The following is a 16,595-nucleotide window of genomic DNA, read 5'->3' on the forward strand; positions in this document are numbered from 1 at the left end:
GTGAGTAGCCAACTTCCATCTTTACCTGCATATATATTTCTTTGGAACATTTGCGATTTTTTTTATTTATTTTTTATTTTTTTATTTTTCTATTGACTGTTTTTTATGTGGATGGTTCTCCATCCTATGGACTTTTACCGTTTGTATCAATAAATTTGTTTTTTATGGAAAACCTATGGATATATGCCTCTCGGGTGGATATAAGCTGAAAGGAGATATACCCCATTGAATACACAGTAAAAGATACCTTGATAGGAGCTACCTTCCACTTCAGAGTGTGAGTCTGGGTACGGAATTTCTTGGGATATTATACACACTAAAGATACCATTATGTGTTTGATTCCTGTCCTGCCTCTGTGAGTGTTGTGGTACGCATCCTTTGAGTGAACAATTCTTTATGGAAGGTCCCTTTTCTTACATATGAAATCTGATCTGTTTGAGATTAAGAATACATGAAAGATACCTTGATATGTGTATACCTCTCTCTATCTATGTGAGTGGGGTACGCTCTGATTGAATTATCTTCGGTGATATTATTTACATATCCCAGAACTTTCTACACAAATTTTGCGTTCTCTTCTTTTCCCTTGTTCCACTGAGCCCATATGTAATCGGAAGGGACGGAGGCATATGAACGGGAGGAGAATAGAAGACAAAAAGAAACCTTTATAGGAGTCACTTGTCATCCTATTGTGTGAGTTCTGGTACGCTACACAAATACCTGAAAGATACCCTGATGTACTTACCATCTGAATTGTTTGTGAGTTTTGGGGTACGCATCCCATATGACTCCTGGTTTTTCACAAATCCCTTTTTCACTGTTTGGTTTTACACATTGCGATAGAGCTTTATACACAAAGGGAATATAAGGAAGGACATAACTGGGTCCTTCCTTTTGGCATAAATTTTGTATTTAGGTACGTTGGTTTTGGCCTTATAGAATTGTTCAAAAATTCTATAAAGGACGTTCTACACATTATTGTATTTCTGTATTTATTTTTTCACGGTAACACTGATGTACAAGAATTCTGGGAGGAGAAGAAACTGAGGGTCTACAATTTTTGAAAGATACCTTTATGAGAGTCATCCTTCTTCGGGCAGTGTGAGTTCGGGTACGCAGTACGCGACACCCTAAAGAAACCTAGATGTGTGTGCAATCTGCACTTTTTATGTGAGTCTGAGGGTACGCTCCCAGTCAGACTGCTCTTCACTATAGCACTTCACAGTATTGTCACATTGTAAGGTGAATTGAACACTGGATGATTGAAAGAGATAAAAGATACCTTTATGAGCACATACTACTCTGATTCTGTGTGAGTCTTGGTACGCTGGAGTTAAGACTACAATATAAAGACAATTAACATAGAACTTGATATAAATTAGAGAATACTACACATTGGTGTCTGTTATTTTTTATTTTCCATTTCACATTTTTGGAGTCCACGAAACAGAGATCAAGTCTTCAGAAGATCTTTAAGAAGAATTCATCAGCATCTAAGAATAAGAATAAGAAAAAGAACAAAGGGACGTGTGTATATATTCATATATTGTTATTGCGCTGAGTGTGCAGTAGAGGCCTACCATTCTTGTATTGTATTCTTTGTTTTAAATGTGGTGACATTTACTTGGGCCTTTTACACCTTAGCTGCATTGCGCCCAGCTAGTCATCCCTCCAAAACCCATTTGAAGGTAAAGCTGAAATGGTCGTGCATGAAATCTGTCATATTGAATTGCCTCGTAAGCAGCCACCATCTTGCCCAGTAATCGGATGCAAAGATGGACGGATATCCTGCGAGGACTGGATAGTCAAGGCCTTGTCCATCGGAAGAAACACCTTCTGAGACACTGTATCTAGTATCATCCCCAGGAACTAAAGACGTTGGGTCGGTGAGATTTTTGAAAATTCAGGATCCACCCATGATCATTAAGCAGGCAAGTCGTCAGATTGATGCTGTGCAGCAGACGTTCCCTGGACACAGCCTTTATCAGGAGATTGTCCAATTAGGGTACTATGTTCAATCCCATTGCAGTTGCAGCATCATTTCCGCCATGACCTAGGTGAAGACCCTCTGAGCTGTGGATAATCTGAAGGGTGAGGCTTGAAACTGGAAATGGTCATCCAATACGGCAAACCTGAGGTAAGCCTGATGAGGGGGCCACATGGGAATGTGTAGGTAAGCATCCTTGATGTCTAGAGACACCAAGAACTCCCCCTCCTCCAGAGCAGACACCACCGCCCGCAGGGATTCCATCTTGAATTTGAACACCCGCAGATACGTGTTGAGAGACTTTAGGTTCGAGATGGGGCGCACCGAACAGTCTGGTTTGGGAACGACAAAAAGACTGGAGTAAAAACCTGTTGCGTAGTGGAGATGGTACCGGAACCACCACCGTCTGCAGAAGTTTTTGAATAACCTCTTGCAAGGTAACTCTTGCTGCGGGTAAGCCCGACTTGAAAAAACTGAGAGGAGGGAGCATTTGGATTTTCATCCGGTATCCTTGGGAAATGAAGTCCCTCACCCAAGGATCCCAGGAGGACTCCGCCCACACGTGGGCGAAGTGTTGAAGGCGAGCACCTACCTGAAAATTGCCTTGCTGCTGGGGCCAACCGTCACGCAGAAGGCTTTGCGGCAGGGGATCCAGTTGTCTGATCCAGGGAGAAAGCAGGTGTAGATTTTATGGGACTTACCACGAGATCCTCTGGAAGTGGTGGAGACCCTGCAGCCCCTGCCTCTGAACCTTGCCACACGAAAGGACTGCAAGGATCCTGTGTAAGAACGTATAGCAGGCAGCACAGCAGACGACAGATAGGTAGATTTACCCGCCATTGCTTGGGAAATCAATTTATTTAATTCGTCCCCAAATAAGGCGTCACCTGTAAAGGGAAGATTTTTTTACACCTTTTTGGAATCAGCGTCTGCTGAAAACTGACGTAACCACAAAGTTCTACATGCCGAAACAGCCATAGCAGTAGTACGGCCATTAACCCTACACAACTCCCTAATAGCCTCGCTCATAACATTTGCAGCATCCTGTATATGTTGCAGTAGAGTAACTACCTCATCCCGGGGCAAATTGTCTAAACTGTCAATAACGTTATCAGACCATTTTACAATTGCCCTGGAAATCCACCTACAAACAATCGTGGGGCGTTGAGCAGCACCCTTCCGCCATGTAGAATGCCTTAAGCGTGGTCTCAATCTTACGGTCAGCTGGCTTTTAGGGAAATAGCCCCTGGCACCGGCAGCACCAATTTCTTTGACAGTCTGGACACAGATGTATCGACTGACGGAGGGTTTTACCATATCTTCCTGTCTTCATCAGGGAAGGGAAAGGTAGTTAAAAAGCTCTGGTGAATTTTACATTTCTTATCAGGGTTTAACCATGCTTCCCTGGCCAGGGAGTTTAACTCTTGAGACACAGGAAAAGATGCTGAGGTCTTTGGTCTAACTTTAAAATACAAATCCTCATCCGGTTCAGATACCTGATCCGGTATGTGAAGAACCTCTCTCACAGCACAGATGAGGGCCTCCACTCCTGGAGACAGAGAGCTGTCCTCATCCATATCATCATTATTATCTACATCGGGCTGATCAGAATCAGACTGGAAAACCTGTGGCAGTGAGCATTTATGTGAAACCACTAGATGGGACTGAGAAGCCTTCTTGGTATCTGCTGCCTTGGCCACACAACCAGTAGAATGCTATAAAACCTTTCTTTTTTAGCAGCAGCTAATTCTGAATTGACATTCTGAATCATGCTTGTAAAGCTATCCAACCAGTCAGGTGCTTGTGAACTGTGTCCTTGTGGAGATAAGGAACATTGTTCACATGAGTGACCCCGCTGAAGACGGGGTTGTTACATGCAGTACACTTAACCATGTCCACAGACATCCTTTACAAATGCAACACAGCGCAGCCCACTGACCAAACACCTCCACACAGACCCTAGAGAGCCCCTGGAGTGACACTAAGGAGCAGACACCAGCACACAGAAAACACAGCAGTATGTGTAAATAAGTGTATGACCTGATAGTATGTGCAGCGGCACTACCGCTGGCGTGCTCCCCCTGTCTATGACCCCCTGGTACCAGTACAGAGTCCTGTAACAGCGTGGGTCTCTGGAGGAGGAGCGTGTATGCAGCCTTAATCCGCAGCAGCAGGAAATAGCACCTTCCCGCCTCTGGTCCCACTCCGGGAAACCCCGCCCCCTGTAATGGCAGGCGGTCCCTGATGAAGCTTTATACTGGCCATGTTCAGAAATAATCATTAGAAGTATGAAAACAGTACACACAAAGCCTTTTATGACAGTGAGCACTGTGGGGCTTCTGCCCTTTGCCAGTTTGTCCACAGCAGGGACCGCAGCTCTGGGCCCGTGACCACCGCGCAACCTGCCAATACTGCCCTGGGGACCCGCTAACCGGTGTTAATGCCAATGATAATTATCAATAAGAATAATAAGAATTGGGAGGTCTCCGTTGTGATGATATTCAGCATATAGAATTATCCTCAAATCGGGAACCACACCTATTATTCTGCGCAGAGAAGCGTGGACCAAGACAGAATTCATCAATGAGCCTGTGCTTTTAGGGCACTCAGCTGTACATAATTATACAATAATTCATAACTGATTTACTAATAAGGCGTACATACAGATAAAATGGGAAACATTGATTGATTGATTGATTGATTGATGAGCAACAATAGGAAGTGCCCAATATGGTCAGATGAGCTAACTGTAGTGAATAATCTTTTCCCAAAGATGGCAGACTGGTTCTATGAATCTTGGATCTCCTATACACATCCGTTGGGTTCTTTATTAGGCTTCGTCAGCATAAGGGTCATTCTTGTTCATAATGGCATGTTGTTTGCCCAAAGCAAAGGTCCATCAGAAATTCATTATCATGTCCTCTTTGTCCTGACATAAAACCTCATAAAATGTCATTAAGTTCTGGTTATCTAAATACAAAGGTCTTTACTGATAGAACACAAACATCACTTCAGGAGAATTAGCTCTATATGGGAATTAAGATACCAGTTACAGATGCTAGAAGCTATAGGTTTAAAAGCAACACAGATGTATATTTAATTTTACTTCATCACCGGGACCCAGGTGTAACACTCTACTGCTGACGATCTTCGGCATCTGTTAGAGGGTGGCGGCTAGCTGCTGGATTGGGCACACATACTAACGATGTGTGATCAGTACCTCAGGAGCTCAGTGTCATATCAGCTGGGATTACAAACCATTAACCCACAGGAGGTTGGTTCGGTTCCCCCTCTAAATTCCACGAAGCAGGTAGTCTGGTTGCAAACCAGATCTACTTGAAAATAATAAAAGTAAAGAAAAAAATCTCTGGAGCTCCAGAGAGGTGCACCCGGCTCCTCGGGCACATTTTTCTAAACGGAGTCTGGTAAGAGGGGCATAGCAGGGAGGAGCCAGCACACACACTAAAAGGTTTTAAAGTGCCAGGCTCCAGTGGACCCAATCTATACCCCATGGTACTAAAGTACAAGACCCCAGTATCCACTAGGACGTAAGAGAAATCATAATATTTAATGTACTTGCCATAAAACCTGTTTCACAGATGATAATACATGCTACCAATCTGGTCACATCTGTTGTTATCTGATGCACCAAATGACCAGTATTTTCTATATAGAAAACCCTCCAATCATTCTGATCAGTATAAGGTGTGTAGAGGAAATATTTGAGAGCACATAGAAGATTTTGATGTTACAAACACGGGCAGGTTTGGTTTTTGTGTTTAGGGAATATAAACAAATATCAACAAAATCATAATATTTAATGTACTTGCCATAAAACCTGTTTCTTGATGTCCAACTGGGGGACACTGCTTACACTGGGCATAGAGGCTAGTGACTAGTCACTTGCTGAAGGCATTTGATTAACTGAAGCAGAAATGAAGGTTTGTTGGCGCTGTGTAGGCAAGTGTAGATTCGTCCCTGTGGAACAACAGCCACCTGGTGAAGAGGTAGCCGGCCTCTTCCGTATAGTAAACATTAAGAAACTGTAAATTGTACCTGGTAGGCGCTCATAACATGAGGAATCAGGAGCAGTATCCCCTGGGGTCACCGCTGGGGTTTACAGAAAGCCGGCTGTTTGTAACACCTTGGATCCCATCCCGCCGCAGTCACGTTCTCCGTGCCGCTGTCCACACTGCCTGGCGGCTAGCAGATACGTCCAGCGGCTCCCGGCATCACCAGATCAATCACTGCAGTAACGGTATCTCCTACTGCTGTTACCATCGCCAACCAGTGAGCGGTTCTGTACGGCGGCTTCGCTTACAACTAGCTAGCCGCTGACACCGATATCCGGGTGACAGTGCCAAGATCAGCGGCTGTTAGGGACACTGAAATTACCGCCAGCGCTACATACAAAAGTCCCGTGCCCTGCAAGCATCAGCTGAAAACAGACCGGTACATCCAGTGGCCTCTGGCAAGATCACCCGTTGTTCCTTTAACTTTTTGCTGTAACCAACAATTTCTATTACTGCATAAACTGCTCATTACTTACGAATACATCTGGCAGCCTTCATTTGGCACTATTAAAGCTACTTACCAATTATTAATATGGAACATTTAATATACGGATGCAACTTCATAATTCTTGCCACTCCTCTGTATTGAGAAGAAAGTGACGGTGGATGAATTCACCAATACAAATACACACATCTGGTACTCCAGTACTAATTCATATATTACTGCGTAGCGGCACTATACAAGTGTTTGACACTGAACTAAACTGAGAGTCTCCGCTTGCTCCATATAATCGGTGGTAAATATACTTGCCTCCATATATACAGTGGTGTCCAAAAATGGGGACACTTTTTGAAATTTGAATGTTTTTTAACTTCGAATGCTTATAAAAACTGTTACACTTAATGCAGTGCAATGATTCATATATCAAATGAAAAGAAATGTAATGCTGAATTCAACACAATAAACAGAGGTCAAATATTTGCATTACAAGGGAAGTTATGCACTGAAAACAACACCCCTATTAGTATTTCGTTGGGTATCCTTTACTTTGCAAGACAGCAGCACAGCGACGTGGCATTGAGACAACGCCAACCAATCTTTGAGCTCTTCCTTCTTTATTATGTGGTGCCATGAGACAGTTATAGCATCAATTAATTCTCTTTTATAGGATGGACACCTCAGATGTACCAGTTTTTTCAAATGGAACCACAAATGTTCTATGGGGTTCAGGTCTGGGCTGTTTCCTGGCCATCCCAGGTCCTGTATGTCATTCTCCGTGAACCACTGTTTGCATATCCATGCAGTGTGGCAGGGAGCGGAATCCTGCTGGAAATAAAATGTGGCATTATCTGGAAAAAGATCCCTGATAGAAGGTAGAAGTTTTTGTTGTAGGATGGTGTCAATGTACTCTCTGCTGTTCAGTGTGCCATTTATGACTTGAAGGCGGCCTACAGCACCTGCTGTCATACACGCCCAGATCATAACACTTGTAGGATTCTTTGTTGTTGCTTGAATGCAATGTGGATGTACCTCTTCCTCGATGCGACGCAGTGATCGCAATAAGCCCAAAAAAAAGTGGGTCCCAGGGACCCCTCACTTTGAAAAATTGGGGTCCTGCCTGTCCTTTTTTGGGTTCCATCGGAATAAAGGTTCTTATTAATCTTATTAATGATTCAAACATAAAACACAGACTTGATTTTGACGCTACAAAAGTGCTGCAAGGGGGAGTGACAGTGCTGCTGGGCTGTGCAGCATACAGGACACTCTGCAACAGGGCTTTAACTAGACATTTTGGTGCCCTTTCGCAGAAACTGAACTGGTTCTACCCTTCCTAGTATGTGAAAGAAGGAACGGACTGTGCGCGCCGTAGGCGCGCCGCAAAAATTTAGGTTCATGTTTTCGTGGAGAAGGGGCATGGCCACATCATAGTAGTGCCGCTTGTACACATTGCACCAGGTAGGACCTCCTATACATGTTATACACATTGCGCCAGGTAGAGCACGTTACAAACATTGCACCAGGTAGAGCACTTTACGCACATTGCGCCAAGTAGAGCACGTTACACCCACTGTGCCAGGTAGAGCACGTTACACCCACTGCGCCAGGTAGAGCACGTTACGCACATTGCGCCAGGTACAGCACATTGCGCCAGGTAGAGCACGTTACACCCACTGTGCCAGGTAGAGCATGTTACACCCACTGCGCCAGGTAGAGCACATTACACCCACTGCACCAGGTAGAGCACGTTACACCCACTGCACCAGGTAGAGCACCTTACACACATTACGCCAGGTGGAGTACGTTACACACATTACGCCAGGTGGAGTACGTTACACACATTACGCCAGGTGGAGTACGTTACACACATTACGCCAGGTAGAGCGCGTTATACACATTGCGCCAGGAAGAGCACTTGTATAAAATAATCCATCTTTCAGAAGATATGAGGTAGTAAATAAGAATTTACTTACCGATAATTCTATTTCTCGTAGTCCGTAGTGGATGCTGGGAACTCCGTCAGGACCATGGGGAATAGCGGCTCCGCAGGAGTCTGGGCACATCTAAAGAAAGCTTTAGGATCACCTGGTGTGCACTGGCTCCTCCCCCTATGACCCTCCTCCAAGCCTCAGTTAGGATACTGTGCCCGGACGAGCGTACACAATAAGGAAGGATTTTGAATCCCGGGTAAGACTCATACCAGCCACACCAATCACACTGTACAACTTGTGATCTGAACCCAGTTAACAGCATGATAATAGAGGAGCCTCTAGAAAAGATGGCTCACTACAGCAAAAACCCGAATGTTTTGGTAACAATAATTATGTACCAGTATTGCAGACAATCCGCACTTGGGATGGGCGCCCAGCATCCACTACGGACTACGAGAAATAGAATTATCGGTAAGTAAATTCTTATTTTCTCTGACGTCCTAGTGGATGCTGGGAACTCCGTAAGGACCATGGGGATTATACCAAAGCTCCCAAACGGGCGGGAGAGTGCGGATGACTCTGCAGCACCCAATGAGAGAACTCCCGGTCCTCCTCAGCCAGGGTATCAAATTTGTAGAATTTTACAAACGTATTTGCTCCTGACCAAGTAACTGCTCGGCAAAGTTGTAAAGCCGAGACCCCTCGGGCAGCTGCCCAAGATGAGCCCACCTTCCTTGTGGAGTTGGCATTTACAGATTTTTTGGCTGTGGCAGGCCTGCCACAGAATGTGCAAGCTGAATTGTACTACAAATCCAACGAGCAATAGTCTGCTTAGAAGCAGGAGCACCCAGCTAGTTGGGTGCATACAGGATAAACAGCGAGTCAGATTTCCTGACTCCAGCCGTCCTGGAAACATATATTTTCCGGGTCCTGACAACGTCTAGCAACTTGGAGTCCTCCAAGTCCCTAGTAGCCGCAGGCACCACAATAGGTTTGGTTCAGGTGAACGCTGAAACCACCTTAGGGAGAAACTGAGGACGAGTCCTCAATTCCGCCCTGTCCGAATGGAAAATCAGATAAGAGCTTTTACAGGATAAAGCCACCAATTCTGACATGCGCCTGGCCCAGGCCAGAGCCAACAGCATGACCACTTTTTCTGTGAGATATTTTAACTCCACAGATTTAAGTGGGTCAAACCAATGTGACTTTTGGAACCCAAAAACCACCTTGAGATCCCAAAGTGCCACTGAAGGCACAAAAGGAGGCTGTATATGCAGTACCCCTTTAACAAACGTCTGAACTTCAGGGACTGAAGCTAGTTCTTTTTTGGAAGAAAATCGACAGAGCCGAAATTTGAACCCTAATGGACCCCAATTTCAGGCCCATAGATACTCCTGTTTGCAGGAAATGTAGGAATCGACCCAGTTGAATTTCCTCCGTCGAGCCTTACTGGCCTCGCACCACGCAACATATTTTCGCCAAATGCGGTGATAATGTTTTGCGGTTACATCCTTCCCGGCCTTGATCAGCATAGGGATGACTTCATCCGGAATTGCCTTTTTCCTTCAGGATCCGGCGTTCAACCGCCATGCCGTCAACGCAGCCGCGGCAAGTCTTGGAACAGACAAGGTCCCCGCTGAAGCAGGTCCCTTCTTAGAGGTAGAGGCCACGGATCCTCCGTGAGCATCTCTTGAAGTTCCGGTTACCAAGTCCTTCTTGGCCAATCCGGAGCCACTAATATAGTGCTTACTCCTCTCCATCTTATCAATCTCAGTACCTTGGGTATGAGAGGCAGAGGAGGAAACCCATACCCCGATTGGTACACCCACGGTGTTACCAGAGCATCTACAGCTATTGCCTGAGGGTCCCTTGACCTGGCGCAATACCTGTCGAGTTTTTCCCAACGGTTTATAATCATGTGGAAGACTTCTGGGTGAAGTCCCCACTCTCCCGGGTGGAGGTCGTGCTGAGGAAATCTGCTTCCCAGTTGTCCACTCCCGGAATGAAAACTGCTGACAGTGCTATCACATGGTTTTTGCCCAGCGAAGAATCCTTGCAGCTTCTGCCATTGCCCTCCTGCTTCTTGTGGCACCCTGTCTGTTTACGTGGGTGACTGCCGTAATGTTGTCCGACTGGATCAAGACCGGCTGACCTTGAAGCAGAGGTCTTGCTAAGCTTAGAGCATTATAAATGGCCCTTAGCTTCAGGATATTTATGTGAAGTGATGTCTCCAGGCTTGACCATAAGCCCTGGATATTCCTTCCCTGTGTGACTGCTCCCCAGCCTCGCAGGCTGGCATCCGTGGTCACCAGGACCCAGTCCTGAATGCCGAATCTGCGGCCCTCTAGAAGATGAGCACTCTGCAACCACCACAGGAGGGACACTCTTGTCCCTGGTGACAGGGTTATCCGCTGATGCATCTGAAGATGCGACCCGGACCATTTGTCCAGTAGGTTCCACTGGAAAGTCTTGCGTGGAATCTGCCGAATGGGATTGCTTCGTAGGAAGCCACCATTTTTACCCAGAACCCTTGTGCATTGATGCACTGAGACTTGGTTCGGTTTTAGGAGGTTCCTGACTAGCTCGGATAACTCCCTGGCTTTCTCCTCCGGGAGAAACACCTTCTTTCTGGACTGTGTCCAGGATCATCCCTAGGAACAGAAGACAAGTCGTCGGAACCAGCTGCGATTTTGGAATATTGAGAATCCAATCGTGCTGCCGCAACACTACCTGAGATAGTGCTACACCGATCTCCAACTGTTCCCTGGATCTTACCCTTATCAGGGAATCGTCCAAGTAAAGGATAACTAAAATTCCCTTCCTTCGAAGGAATATCATCATTTCGGTCATTACTTCAGTAAAGACCCGGGGTGCCGTGGACCATCCCTACGGCAGCGTCTGAACTGATAGTGACAGTTCTGTACCATAACCTGAGATACCCTTGGTGAGAAGGGTAAATTTTGACATGAAGGTAAGCATCCTTGATGTCCCGAGACATCATGTAGTCCCCTTCTTCCAGGTTTGCAATCACTGCTCTGAGTGACTCAATTTTGAATTTGAACCTCTGTATGTAAGTGTTCAAAGATTTTAGATTTTAGATTTTAAAATCGGTCTCACCGAGCCGTCTGGCTTCGGTACCACAATAGTGTGGAATAATACCCCGTTCCCTGTTGCATGAGGGGTACCTTAATTATCACCTGCTGGGAATACAGCTTGTGAATGGCTTCCAAAACTGCCTCCCTGTCAGCGGGAGACGTCGGTAAAACAGACTTTTGGAAACGGCGAGGGGAATACGTCTCGAATTCCAATTTGTACCCCTGAAAATATTACCTGAAGGATCCAGGGGTCTACTTGCGAGTGAGCCCACTGCGCACTGAAATTCATTGAGAACGGGCCCCCACCGTGCCTGAACTTGTAAAGCCCTAGCGTCATACTGAGGGCTTGGCAGAGGCAGAAAAGGGTTTCTGTTCCTGGGAACTGGCTGATCTCTGCAGCCATTTTCCTCTCCCTGTCACGTGCAGAAAAGAGGAACCCTTTTGTCCGCTTGCCAACCAGAACTGCGCCTGATAATACGGCGTCTTATTTTGAGAGGCGACCAGGGGTACATCCCCTTTTTTTAAGGCAATACTTCCAAATGCCGTTTGGAATCCGCATCACCTGACCACTTTACTGGTAGAATTGGACAACGCACTTATACTTGATGCCAGTCGGCAAATATTCCGCTGTGCATCATGCATATAAAGAAATGCATCTTTTAATTGCTCTATAGGCAATAATATACTGTCCTTATCTAGGATATCAATATTTCCAGTCAGGGAATCCGACCACGCCAACCCAGCACTGCACATCCAGGCTGAGGCGATTGCTGGTCGCAGTATAACACCAGTATGTGTGTAAATACATTTTAGGATACCCTCCTGCTTTCTATCAGCAGGATCCTTAAGGGCGGCCATCTCAGGAGAGGATAGAGCCCTTGTTCTTACAAGCGTGTGAGCGCCTTATCCCCCCTAGGGGGTGTTTCCCAACGCACCCTAACCTCTGGCGGGAAAAGGTATACTGCCAATAACTTTTTAGAAATTATCAATTGTTATCGGGGGGAAACCCACGCATCATCACACACATCATTTTATTTCTCAGATTCAGGAAAACTACAGGAAGTTTATCCTCACCAAACATAATACCCCTTTTTTGGTGGTATTCATATTATCAGAAAAGTGTAAACATTTTCCATTGCCTCAATCATGCAATGTGTGGCCCTATTGGAAATCACGGTTGTCTCTTCACCGTCGACACAGGAGTCAGTATCCGTGTCGGCGTCTGTATCTGAGGTAACGGGCGCTTTAGAGCCCCTGTATGAGACGTCTGGACATGCACAAGCTGAGTAGCCGGCTGTCTCATGTCAACCACTGTCTTTAATACAAAGCTGACACTGTCACGCAATTTCAACAGTACATCCACTCAGGTGTCGACCCCCTAGGGGGTGACAACACTATTACAGACACTCTACTCCGTCTCCACATCATTTTTCTCCTCATACATGTCGACACAAACGTACCGACACACAGCACACACACAGGGAATGCTCTGATAGAGGACAGGACCCCACTAGCCCTTTGGGGAGACAGAGGGAGAGTTTGCCAGCACACACCAGAGCACTATATATATACAGGGATAACCTTATATAAGTGTTTTTCCCTTTATAGCTGCTGTATTGTTTATACTGCGCCTAATTTGTGCCCCCCTCTCTTTTTTAACCCCTTTCTGTAGTGTAGTGACTGCAGGGGAGAGCCAGGGAGCTTCCCTCCGAGCTGTGAGGGAAAATGGCGCCAGTGTGCTGAGGAGATAAGGACGCTGAGAAAGGGGCGGAGCCTATCATCCGTTTTTCTGTATGTTTTGGCAGGGGTTAAATGCATCCATATAGCCCAGGAGTTATATGTGATGCATTTATTTTAGCCATATAAGGTTTTTATCGATTTATTGCGTCTCAGGGCGCTGCCCCCCCCAGCGCCCTGCACCCTCAGTGACCGGAGTGTGAAGTGTGCTGAGAGCAATGGCGCACAGCTGCGGTGCTGTGCGCTACCTTATCTGAAGACAGGATCGTCTTCTGCCGCCGATTTTCCGGACCTCTTCGCTCTTCTGGCTCTGTAAGGGGGCCGGCGGCGCGGCTCCGGGACCCATCCAGGCTGAACCTGTGATCGTCCCTCTGGAGCTAATGTCCAGTAGCCAAGAAGCCCAATCCACTCTGCACGCAGGTGAGTTCGCTTCTTCTCCCCTTAGTCCCTCGATGCAGTGAGCCTGTTGCCAGCAGGTCTCACTGAAAATAATAAACCTAAACTAAAACTTTCACAAAGAGCTCAGGAGAGCCCCTAGTGTGCACCCTTCTCGTTTGGGCACAGAGATCTAACTGAGGCTTGGAGGAGGGTCATAGGGGGAGGAGCCAGTGCACACCAGGTGATCCTAAAGCTTTCTTTAGATGTGCCCAGACTCCTGCGGAGCCGCTATTCCCCATGGTCCTTACGGAGTTCCCAGCATCCACTAGGACGTCAGAGAAATGTACATTGATAATATGCTAATGCCATCATTCAATACAGTAGGACTAAATAACATTAAAAAAAAACACTTAGATTTCTAGGTGACCAGCACTATGTTACATCAGTGATAGTTATGGTAAAGACACTGCAACAGCAAGGTTTTCAGGAACACAGTGTAATGTATAGGGATTTTCTGCTCCCTCAGAACAACTCACACACTTTGGAGGAAGGCACTGAGAAAGGGGTGCTGAACGGGAGCGGCCTGAGACTACCCTGCTGTGCCGCCTCCCGCTGGCCGGTGCTGACCCCGGCGCTTAGTAGCACTGCAGACCGTTCTTCTTTCCATCCCCCTGATTGTCCGCCACGGAGTACTGGGCGGACGCCGCTCACACTCGGACCCGCTGATGCACAGGCCGGGCTGCAACGGGGGGGGGGGGGGGGGGGGGGGGGGGAGCGCTGATTTCCGCCACTGCCAGTTACGCGGCAATACATGGAAGCGGACACGGAGCAGACAGAAGGGGGTGGGGCCGGTGAGGCTAAGTGGGAGGTGCCGGCAGGAGAGGGAGCGGTGTGCGCGCAGAGCAGACAGTGAGGGGAGGCGGGAGTGAACATACTCTCGATCTCCTCCCCTTCCAAGTTCCTCCCTCTGCTGCCGTGGAGACAAAAACTGACTGACAGCACAGGACAGCGCTGTTAGTCAGAGCGCGTCCTGGGGGACCCGGCGGTTTTTTATTTTTGAGTCCCCACCATCAATAATGGGGTAAAATACGCGCCATAGCGCGTTTTTGCGATCACTGCGACGTCTCACATATTTTCTCCCATCACTACCAAATTACGATATCTTAGCTTCGTCACTCCATATCATTTGTTACCACTGACCTTCTGTCCACGTAATGTGTTCTTTTGCCCACTGTATTCGTTTCTGCCGCTGCTTTTTATTCAGGAATGGCTTTTTTTCGGGGAATCCTACCTTTTAGGCCAACCCCCGTTAGTCTTCTCCGTAGTGTTCTTGCACTGACAAAAACACCAGTTGCACTCAGTTCACTGCTAATGGCCGCAGATGACATCCATCTGTCACCGACGCAAATTTGTTTTATTCTCCTGTCATCAACAGCTGTTGTGCACTTTTCTGGCCTTTTCCTTCTTTGTTTTGTATAGATTGTGTTTCCTGATGGCGTAAACAAAACTTTTTGTAACTTCTTTTGCAATTGCTGCATGCGAAAGAGCATTTTCACGTAACACCGCAATCCTGGATCTCTTCCTGGTTGACCAGTCACCACTTTGCCTGGACGACATTGTTGTATTTATTTTTTAATGGCCTTTAGATTTAGAAGTGCCCAGATCATTTACTACTTTAGTCTCCGTGGAGTGTTGGGAACAAAAGCCTGACTGAAGTGGCTCATGTTGTGGGAGTTAAGAAAGTGTGTAAGGCGAGTACAGGAAAGGAGGGATACTTCCTACCAACATGCGACACTGAAGCAGTATACTCAAATATTCCACATCAGTTAGAAATAAGTGCAGTTAAATATTATCTGGATAGAGACTCCGATGTCAGATGCCCTGCGTGGGTTTGTATTAGATTCAATTAAATTTATTTTGAAACACAATTACTTTTTGACACCAAAGATCATTTACAGACACAGGGTACTGTGATGCGGACGAGATTTGCCCCGAGCTTCACCAACCTATACATGGGGAGGTGTGAAGAGGGATTTGTATAGGGCAGGAAGTTCGGGGCAAATCACGTCCTCTATGGCAGGTTTATAGAGGACTTATTTTTTATTTGGGATGGGGAAGCACCTTCTATAGATTCTTCACAGTTTAAATGAGAGCCAATATGGTCTGAAATTCACTTCTAACTATAGTAAAACTAATAAGCTTTTTGGATATTGCAGTATCAATAAGGGGAGAAGAAATATTAACAGACATACATTAAACTGGTGGATCAGAGCTAATATCTATATTTTAAGAGTTATCACGCAAAAAATAAGAATTTACTTACCGATAATTCTATTTCTCGTAGTCCGTAGTGGATGCTGGGGACTCCGTCAGGACCATGGGGAATAGCGGCTCCGCAGGAGACAGGGCACAAAATTAAAAGTTTGACCACTAGGTGGTGTGCACTGGCTCCTCCCCCTATGACCCTCCTCCAAGCCTCAGTTAGGATACTGTGCCCGGACGAGCGTACACAATAAGGAAGGATTTTGAATCCCGGGTAAGACTCATACCAGCCACACCAATCACACTGTACAACCTGTGATCTGAACCCAGTTAACAGCATGATAACAGAGGAGCCTCTGAAAAGATGGCTTCCAACAATAATAACCCGATTTTTGTAACAATAACTATGTACAAGTATTGCAGACAATCCGCACTTGGGATGGGCGCCCAGCATCCACTACGGACTACGAGAAATAGAATTATCGGTAAGTAAATTCTTATTTTCTCTGACGTCCTAAGTGGATGCTGGGGACTCCGTCAGGACCATGGGGATTATACCAAAGCTCCCAAACGGGCGGGAGAGTGCGGATGACTCTGCAGCACCGAATGAGAGAACTCCAGGTCCTCCTCAGCCAGGGTATCAAATTTGTAGAATTTTACAAACGTGTTCTCCCCTGACCACGTAGCTGCTC

The 16,595-nt window shown here is 46.3% G+C and overlaps 1 protein-coding gene across 4 annotated transcripts in view; it reads right to left on the minus strand.

Annotated features, from left to right (window-relative positions):
- Positions 1–16,595, minus strand: part of LOC134936154 (zinc finger protein 300-like) — a 58,412-nt gene that overhangs the window by 15,150 nt on the left and 26,667 nt on the right. Inside the window, exon 2 of one of the 4 annotated variants that reach the window (XM_063931073.1) lies at positions 14,842–15,130. The exons of the other annotated variants lie outside the window; for them this stretch is intronic. The gene's annotated coding sequence lies outside the window, so the exon portion shown is untranslated. The remainder of the gene's footprint in view (positions 1–14,841; positions 15,131–16,595) is intronic. 4 annotated transcript variants of the gene reach the window in all.

The sequence above is a fragment of the Pseudophryne corroboree genome, chromosome 6 (assembly GCF_028390025.1).
Source record: "Pseudophryne corroboree isolate aPseCor3 chromosome 6, aPseCor3.hap2, whole genome shotgun sequence".
NCBI classification, from domain to species: Eukaryota; Metazoa; Chordata; class Amphibia; order Anura; family Myobatrachidae; genus Pseudophryne; species Pseudophryne corroboree.